Below are 8,172 nucleotides of genomic sequence, written 5' to 3'. Positions count from 1 at the left end.
ACTCAATTCACAAAATAATGGTTGGAATGCGAGTCCTTACAGGTAATCAAGTCTTAAAGGTACAGACAATGTGAATGGAGATTGCGTTAAGCACAGGTTAAAGAGATGTGTATTGTCTCCAGATAGGACAGTTAGTGAGGTTTTGCAAGCCCAGGCAAGTCATGGGGGTTGCAGATAGTGTGACATGAACCCAAGATCCCGGTTTAGGCCGTCCTCGTGTGCGGAACTTGGCTAACAGTCTCTGCTCAGCGACTCTGCGCTGTCGTGTGTCGTGAAGGCCGCCTTGGAGAACGCTTACCCAAAGATCAGAGGCCGAATGCCCGTGACTGCTGAAGTGCTCCCCAACAGGAAGAGAACATTCCTGCCTGGTGATTGTCAAGCGGTGTTCATTCATCCGTTGTTGTAGCATCTGCATGGCCTTCCCAATGTACCATGCCTCGGGGCATCCTTTCCTGCAGCGTATCAGGTAGACAACGTTGGCCGAGTTGCAAGAGTATGTACCGTGTACCTGGTGGATGGTGTTCTCACATGAGATGATGGCATCTGTGTCGATGATCCGGCACGTCTTGCAGAGGTTGCTGTGGCAGGGTTGTGTGGTGTCGTGGTCACTTTTCTCCTGAAGGCTGGGTAGTTTGCTGCGGACAGTGGTCTGTTTGAGGTTGTGCGGTTGTTTGAAGGCAAGAAGTGAGGGTGTAGGAATGGCCTTGGTGAGATATTCGTCTTCATCAATGACATGTTGAAGGCTCCGGAGAAGATTCGTAGCTTCTCCGCTCCGGGGAAGTACTGAACGACGAAGGATACTCTGTCCGCCGTGTCCCGTGTTTGTCTTCTGAGGAGGTCGGTGCGGTTTTTCGCTGTGGCGTGTCGGAACTGTCGATCGATGAGTTGAGCACCATATCCTGTTCTTATGAGGGCATCTTTCAGCGTCTGGAGGTGTCTGTTGCGATCCCCCTCATCTGAGCAGATCCTGTGTATACGGAGGGCTTGTCCGTAGGGGAGGGCTTCTTTAGCGTGTTTAGGGTGGAAGCTGGAGACGTGGAGCATCATGAGGTTATCCGTGGGCTTGCGGTACAGTCAAGTGCTGAGGTGACCGTCCTTGATGGAGATGCGTGTGTCCAAGAATGCAACCGATTCCGGAGAGTAGTCCATGGTGAGTCTGATGGTGGGATGGAACTTGTTGATGTCATCATAGATCATAGAATCCCTACAGTACAGAAAGAGGCCATTCGGCCCACCGAGTCTGCACCGACCACAATCCCACCCAGGCCCTACCCCAGATCCCTACATATTTTACCCACTAATCCCTCTAACCTACGCATCTCAGGACACTAAGGGCAATTTTTTTAGGATGGCCAATCAACCTAACCTGCAGATTTTTGGACTCCTCATATAGTTGTTTCAGTGATTGTTCACCATGAGTCCAAAGGAAGAAAATGTCATCGATGTATCTAGTGTATAGCATCGGTTGAAGGTCCTGTGCAGTGAAGAAGTCTTGTTCGAACCTGTGCATGCAGATGTTGGCATACTGAGGTGCGAATTTTGTCCCCATGGCTGTTCCGTGTATCTGGATGAAGAATTAGTTGTTGAAGGTGAAGACATTGTGGTCCAGGATGAAGCGGATGAGTTGTAAAATTGCATCTGCAGACTGGCAGTTGTCGGCGTTGAGTACTGAGGCAGTTGCAACAATGCCATCGTCGTGGAGGATGCTGGTGTAGAGTGCTGAGACATCCATTATGACGAGGAGTGCTCCTGATTCAACTGCTCCATGTGTGCTGAGTTTCTGTAGGAAGTCTGCAGTGTCGCGATAAAAGCTGGGGGTTCTTTGTACAATGGGTTTCAGGATGCCCTCGACGTAGCCGGAGAGGTTCTCGCACAGGGTCCCATTGCCCGATACAATGGGACAGCCGGGTGTGTTTGCCTTGTGTATCTTTGGGAGGCAGTAGAGATCTCCAACGCGGGGAGTACGTGGGATGAGAGCACGGAGGGTGCTCTGAAGGTCTGGATCAAAGGTCTTGATCAGTCTGTTGAGTTGACGGGTGTGTTCTTTGGTCGGATCTGCGGGTAACTGTCTGTAGTATTCCTCGTTGTTCAGTTGTCGGTACACTTCTTTGCAGTAATCCGTTATGTTCAGTCTGACAATGGCCCCTTCTTTGTCTGCTGATTTGATAATGTTGCGGTTGGTCTTGAGAGCGCAGATGGCGTTGCGTTGTGCTTGGGTAACGTTCGAGGCAGTCTTGTGAGTGCCAACCATTATTTTGTAAATTGAGTTTGTGTCTTTATATGCCCTGTTTGTGGACAGAACTCCCACTTACCTGACGAAGGAGCAGTGCTCCGAAAGCTAGTGGCATTTGCTACCAAATAAACCTGTTGGACTTTAACATGGTATTGTGAGACTTCTTACTGTGTTCACCCCAGTCCAACGCCGGCATCTCCACATCATGATGTAGACAGGGCATGTTCTCCTTTACGCTTCCTGAAGTCAATGACAATCTCCTTTGTTTTGTTGACATTGAGGGAGAGATTATTGTTGCTGCACCAGTTCACCAGATTCTCTATCTCATTCCTGTACTCTGTCTCGTCATTGTTTGAGATCCGACCCACCACGGTGGTGCCATCAGCAAACCTGAAAATCGAATTGGAGGGGAATTTGGCCGCACAGTCATAGGTGTATAAGGAGTATAGTAGGGGGCTGAGAACACAGCCTTGTGGGGCACCAGTGTTGAGGATGATCGTGGGGGAGGTGTTGTTGCTTATCCTTACTGATTGTGGTCTGTGAGTTAGGAAGTTCAGGATCCAGTTGCAGAGGGAGGTGCCGAGGCCCAGGACACGGAATTTGGAGATGAGTTTCATGGGAATAATAGTGTTGAAGACTGAGCTGTAGTCAATAAATAGGAGTCTGACATAGGTGCCTTTGTTGCAGGGCCAGAGAAATGGCGTCTGCTGTGGACCTGTTGCGGCGGTAGACAAACTGTAATGGATCCAGGTAGTACGGAGGCTGGAATTGATTCATGTCATGACTAATCTTTCGAAGCACTTCATAATGATGGATGTCAGAGCCACCGGCCGATAGTCATTAAGGCTCGCTGCTTGGTTTTTCTTAGGTACTGGGATGATGGTCGTGTTCTTGAAGCAGATAGGGACCTCAGATTGTTGGAAAGAGAGATTGAAGATGTCTGTGAATACCCCCTGCCAGCTGATCCATGCAGGATCTGAGTGCATGTCCCGGTACCCCATCCAGGCCAGTTGCTTTCTGTGGGTTGACCTTCAAGAAAGCTGCTCTGACATCTGCAATGGTGACCCCAGATACAGGTTCTTCCAGGGTGGAGGGCATGCTCTCGCTGACCTCTTGCTCAAAACGGGCGTAGAATGCATTGAGCTCATCAGGGAGGAGTGTGTTGGAGCCAGCGATTTAACATGCCTTCATCTTGTAGCCTGTTATGTCTTGCAGACCTTGCCATAGTCGGCGGGGGTCGGTGTGGCTAGCCTGGGACTCTAACTTGGTCCGATATGGATGAACAGGGATATCCACTGCTTACTGAAGTCCAGGTCTAAGGCGTTCAAGTCAGGTGACACTGAACTATACAAGAAAGCCAGATACGATCTAAGGAGATCCATCAAAGATGCCAAAAGACAATATTGTACTGTGTGGGTAGTGTCTTGACATTTGCAAAGCAACGTGGCTTCTTAGACATTCCTATTGCAAGCAGCAGTTTATTGTGTCATCCATGTTGTGCAGATCACAGCAGTGATACATTCCTTACTCCACTTTCCACTATTACCTGTCTCAACTTGAAATATCAAAGAGCACTCTGGCAAAAGCTGGTAAAACAGTCTGGTTTCAGCTGCGTTAAAATATATTGTTTTGCATGCTCATTCAAGACAAATGCGAGACCATCTTGGAGCCAATCTGTCATTGCTGCCATAATTGCCTCATCCCCAGTTACTGTGCAAAAAATTAATAGCATGCCTCATCTTGAAGCCCAGTTTCTTTTCCAGGGCAGCCTGGAAATCCTGCAGGATTAGGCGGGGGATGAAACATCTCTTTCTCGAGCTGCCTTGAACCATTTTGTGGAGATGCCGGCGTTGGACTGGGGTAAGCACAGTAAGAAGTCTCACAACACCAGGTTAAAGTCCCACAGGTTTATTTGGTAGCAAATACCATAAGCTTTCGGAGCACAGCTCCTTCGTCAGATGGAGTGGATATCTGTTCTCAAACAGTGCAAACAGACACAGAAATCAAATTACAGAATACTGATTAGAATGCAAATCTCTACAGCCAGCCAGGTCTTAAATGTACAGACAATGTGGGTGGAGGGAGCATTCAACACAGGTTAAAGAGATGTGTATTGTCTCCAGACAGAACAGCTAGTGAAATTCTGCAAGTCCAGGAGGCAAGCTCTGGGGGTTACTGATAATCATCCGTTGTCGTAGCGTCTGCATGGTTTCCCCAATGTACCATGCCTCGGGACATCCTTTCTTGCAGGTAGACAACGTTGGCCGAGTTGCAAGAGTAGGTACCGTGTACCTGGTAGATGGTGTTCTCATGTGAGATGATGGCATCCGTGTCGATGATCCGGCACGTCTTGCAGAGGTTGCTGTGGCAGGGTTGTGTGATACGCTGCAAGAAAGGATGTCCCGAGGCATGGTACATTGGGGAAACCATGCAGACGCTACGACAACGGATGAATGAACACCGCTCGACAATCACCAGGCAAGACTGTTCTCCTCCTGTGGGGGAGCACTTCAGCAGTCACGGGCATTCAGCCTTGGATCCTCAGGTAAGCGTTCTCCAAGGCGGCCTTCACGACACACGACAGCGCAGAGTCGCTGAGCAAAAACTGATAGCCAAGTTCCGCACACATGAGGACGGCCTAAACCGGGATGTTGGATTTATGTCACATTATCAGTAACTCCCAGAGCTTGCCTCCTGGACTTGCAGAATTTCACTAGCTGTTCTGTCTGGAGACAATACACATCTCTTTAACCTGTGTTGAATGCTCCCTCCACCCACATTGTCTGTACATTTAAGACCTGGCTGGCTGTAGAGATTTGCATTCTAATCAGTATTCTGTAATTTGATTTCTGTGTCTGTTTGCACTGTTTGAGAACAGATATCCACTCCATCTGACGAAGGAGCTGTGCTCCGAAAGCTTATGGTATTTGCTACCAAATAAACCTGTTGGACTTTAACCTGGTGTTGTGAGACTTCTTACTGTGTTGAACCATTTTAGCAGAGCTTCTTCAGTGTTGGGATCAGCAGCCCTTCTCATCTTTTTCCTTGCTGGAGGGAATGAAATCTTGACCAATGGTTCCCAGAAACCCTTCGCCTTGTTTTTCATAATGATGGACAAACTCAACAGTGGAATCTCCTACTCCTTCACAATCTCTGCTTTCTGTTTCGCACCAGTTTTCCACTTGCTGCATCAACTTCACCTTCTCTCCATTCAACAACACATTTAACTTTCTCACAGGTTTAGCTATACCCACAAGCTTTGCATGTTCTTTCACAGGGAAATCTCAATGTCAAATGATGGTTTGCCCAACTTTCCATGATTTCACACTTTGTGTGATTGAACTCCATTGATTGGACTAGCTGAACTTATTTAAGTTTGTCATATAACCCCAGTAAACCAGTTATCAGTGTGGAATGTCAACTCATCATGGGTGTCATTCTGTGGGATTTGCTGGCAGGAATGGTTGCAACTTTGACATAAACGGAATTGTGTATCAGGGTTTGACTCATCGTGATTTAACTGTATAGTGGCTTTAAACATAGTAAAGTGTCCCACAGGAATATTATCAAACAAAATATGACATTCAGTTACACGTGGAGTTATTTGGACAGATGACAAACATCTTGGATCATAAGACCATAAGACATAGGAGCAGAAATTAGGCCACTTGGCCCACTGAGTCTACTCCACCATTCAATTATGACTGATATTTTTCTCATACCCATTTTCCTGCCTTTTCCCCATAACCCCTGATCTCCTTACTAATCAGGAACCTATCTATCTCTGTCTAAAAGACACTCAATGACCTGGCATCCACAGCCTTCTGTAGCAAAGAGTTCCACAGATTCACCACTCTCTGGCTGAAGAAATTCCTCCTCATCTCTGTTCTAAAGGATCATCCCTTCAGCCTGAGATTGTGCCCTCTGGGTCTAATTTTTCCTCTCCACGTCCACTCTATCCAGGCCTCGCAGTATCCTGTAAGTTTCAATAAAATCCCCCCCTCATTCTTCTAAACTCCAACGAGTACAGACCCAGAGTCCTCAACCTTTCCTCATACGACAAAGAGATTGGTTTTCAAGAGGATCTTAAAGGAGGAGAAAGAGGTACAGTGGCAGAAAGGTTTAAGAAGGGAGTTCTGGAGCTTGGGATATGGGCAGCTCAAATGACAGCCGCCAATATTGGAGCAATTTTAAAAATTAGGGATACCCAAGAGGCTAGAATTTGGAAAAGCGCAGATATGTCAGAGGGTTATGGGGCTTGAGGAATTTGGTATTAAATGATGCTCACTGTAACAATCTTACTGACGATTTTGATTTGATTTATTATTGCCACGTGTACTTGTATACAGTGAAAAATATTGTTACTTGTGCGCTATTCAGACAAACCATATCATACATAGGGAAGGAAAGGAGAGAGTGCAGAATGTACTGTTACAGTCATAGCTAGGGTGTAGAGGAAGATCAACTTAATTCGAGGTAGGTCCATTCAAAAGTCTGATGGCAGCAGGGAAGAAACTGTTTTTGAGTTGGTTGGTAGGTGACCTCAGACATTTGTATCTTTTTCCTGACGGAAGAAGGTGGAAGAGAATATGTCCAGGATACATGGGTTCCTTGATTATGCTGGCTGCTTTTCTGAGGCAGCAGGATGTGTAGAAGTGTCAATGGATGGGAGGCTGATTTGAGTAATGGACTGGGCTTCATTCACGACCCTTTATAGTTTATGTGGTCTTGGACAGAGCAGGAGTTATACCAAGCTGTGATACAACCGGAAAGAATGTTTCTATGGTGCTTCTGTAGAAGTTGGTGAGAATTGTAGTGGACATGCCAAATTTCCTTAGTCTGCTGAGAAAGTAGAGGCATTGCTGTGCTTTCTTAACTATAGTGTCGGCATGGAGGGACCAGGACAGGTTGTTGGTGATATGGACACCTAAAAACTCGAAGCTCTTGACCATTTCTACTTTGTCCCCATTGATGTAGACAGGGGCATGTCCTCCACTGCGCTCCCTGAAGTCGATGACCATCTCCTTCATTTTGGTGACATTGAGGAAGAGGTTATTGTCGTTGTACCAGTTCACCATATTCTCTAGTGCTGATTAGGTGGATTGGCTATGCTAAATTCTCCCTCAATGTACTCAAACAGGTGCCGGAGTGTGGCAACTAGGGGATTTTCACAGTAACTTCATTGCAGTGTTAATGAAAGTCTACTTGTGACTAATAAACAAACGTTATCTCTTTCCTGTACTCGGTCTCGTCATTCTTTGAGATCCGACCCACAACGGTGGTGTCATCAGCAAACTTGAAATTCGAGTTGGAGGGGAATTTGGCCGTACAATCATAGGTGTATAAGGAGTATAATAAGGGGCTGAGGACACAGTCTTGTGGAGCACCGGTGTTGAGGATGATTGTGGAGGAGGTGTTGTTGCTTATCCTTATTGACTGCGGTCTGTGGGTTAGGAAGTCTAGGATCCAGTCGCAGAGGGAGGAGCCAAGTCCGAGGCTACGAAGTTTGGAGATGAGTTTTGTAAGAATAATGGTGTTAAAGGCTGAGCTGTAGCCTATGAATAGGAGTCTGATATATGTGTCTTTGAGGCCAGTCTTCTGTCACCAATCAGTCTTTATTTGCAGTGTGTTTTGAACGCTGTCCAGCAGCTACAGAGAATAGGTCAGCTCCGGGTTTTTTAACTGCTGGCCTGACTGGAGTCAGCTTGCTTTAAACCCCCCCCTCCCCCTGCTGCTCCTTCCCTTTTGGGCGAGCCTCCACTAAATAAGGGAGGTCCTATCTATTGACGATCCCCCGTGGTCATCATAATATCCCTCCCCCCTCAAGTCCATTACTTCCCCCACACTCCTGCCATAGGATGGAAGGGGGTCTTTTCCACCACTCAGCGATCAGCCTGGGGTCAACTGCAGGCACACAGGAGCAGAAGTGGATTGGATTG

The sequence above is a fragment of the Mustelus asterias genome, chromosome 5, assembly GCF_964213995.1.
Source record: "Mustelus asterias chromosome 5, sMusAst1.hap1.1, whole genome shotgun sequence".
Lineage (NCBI taxonomy): Eukaryota > Metazoa > Chordata > Chondrichthyes > Carcharhiniformes > Triakidae > Mustelus > Mustelus asterias.
Note: the sequence above shows the minus strand (reverse complement) of the source record.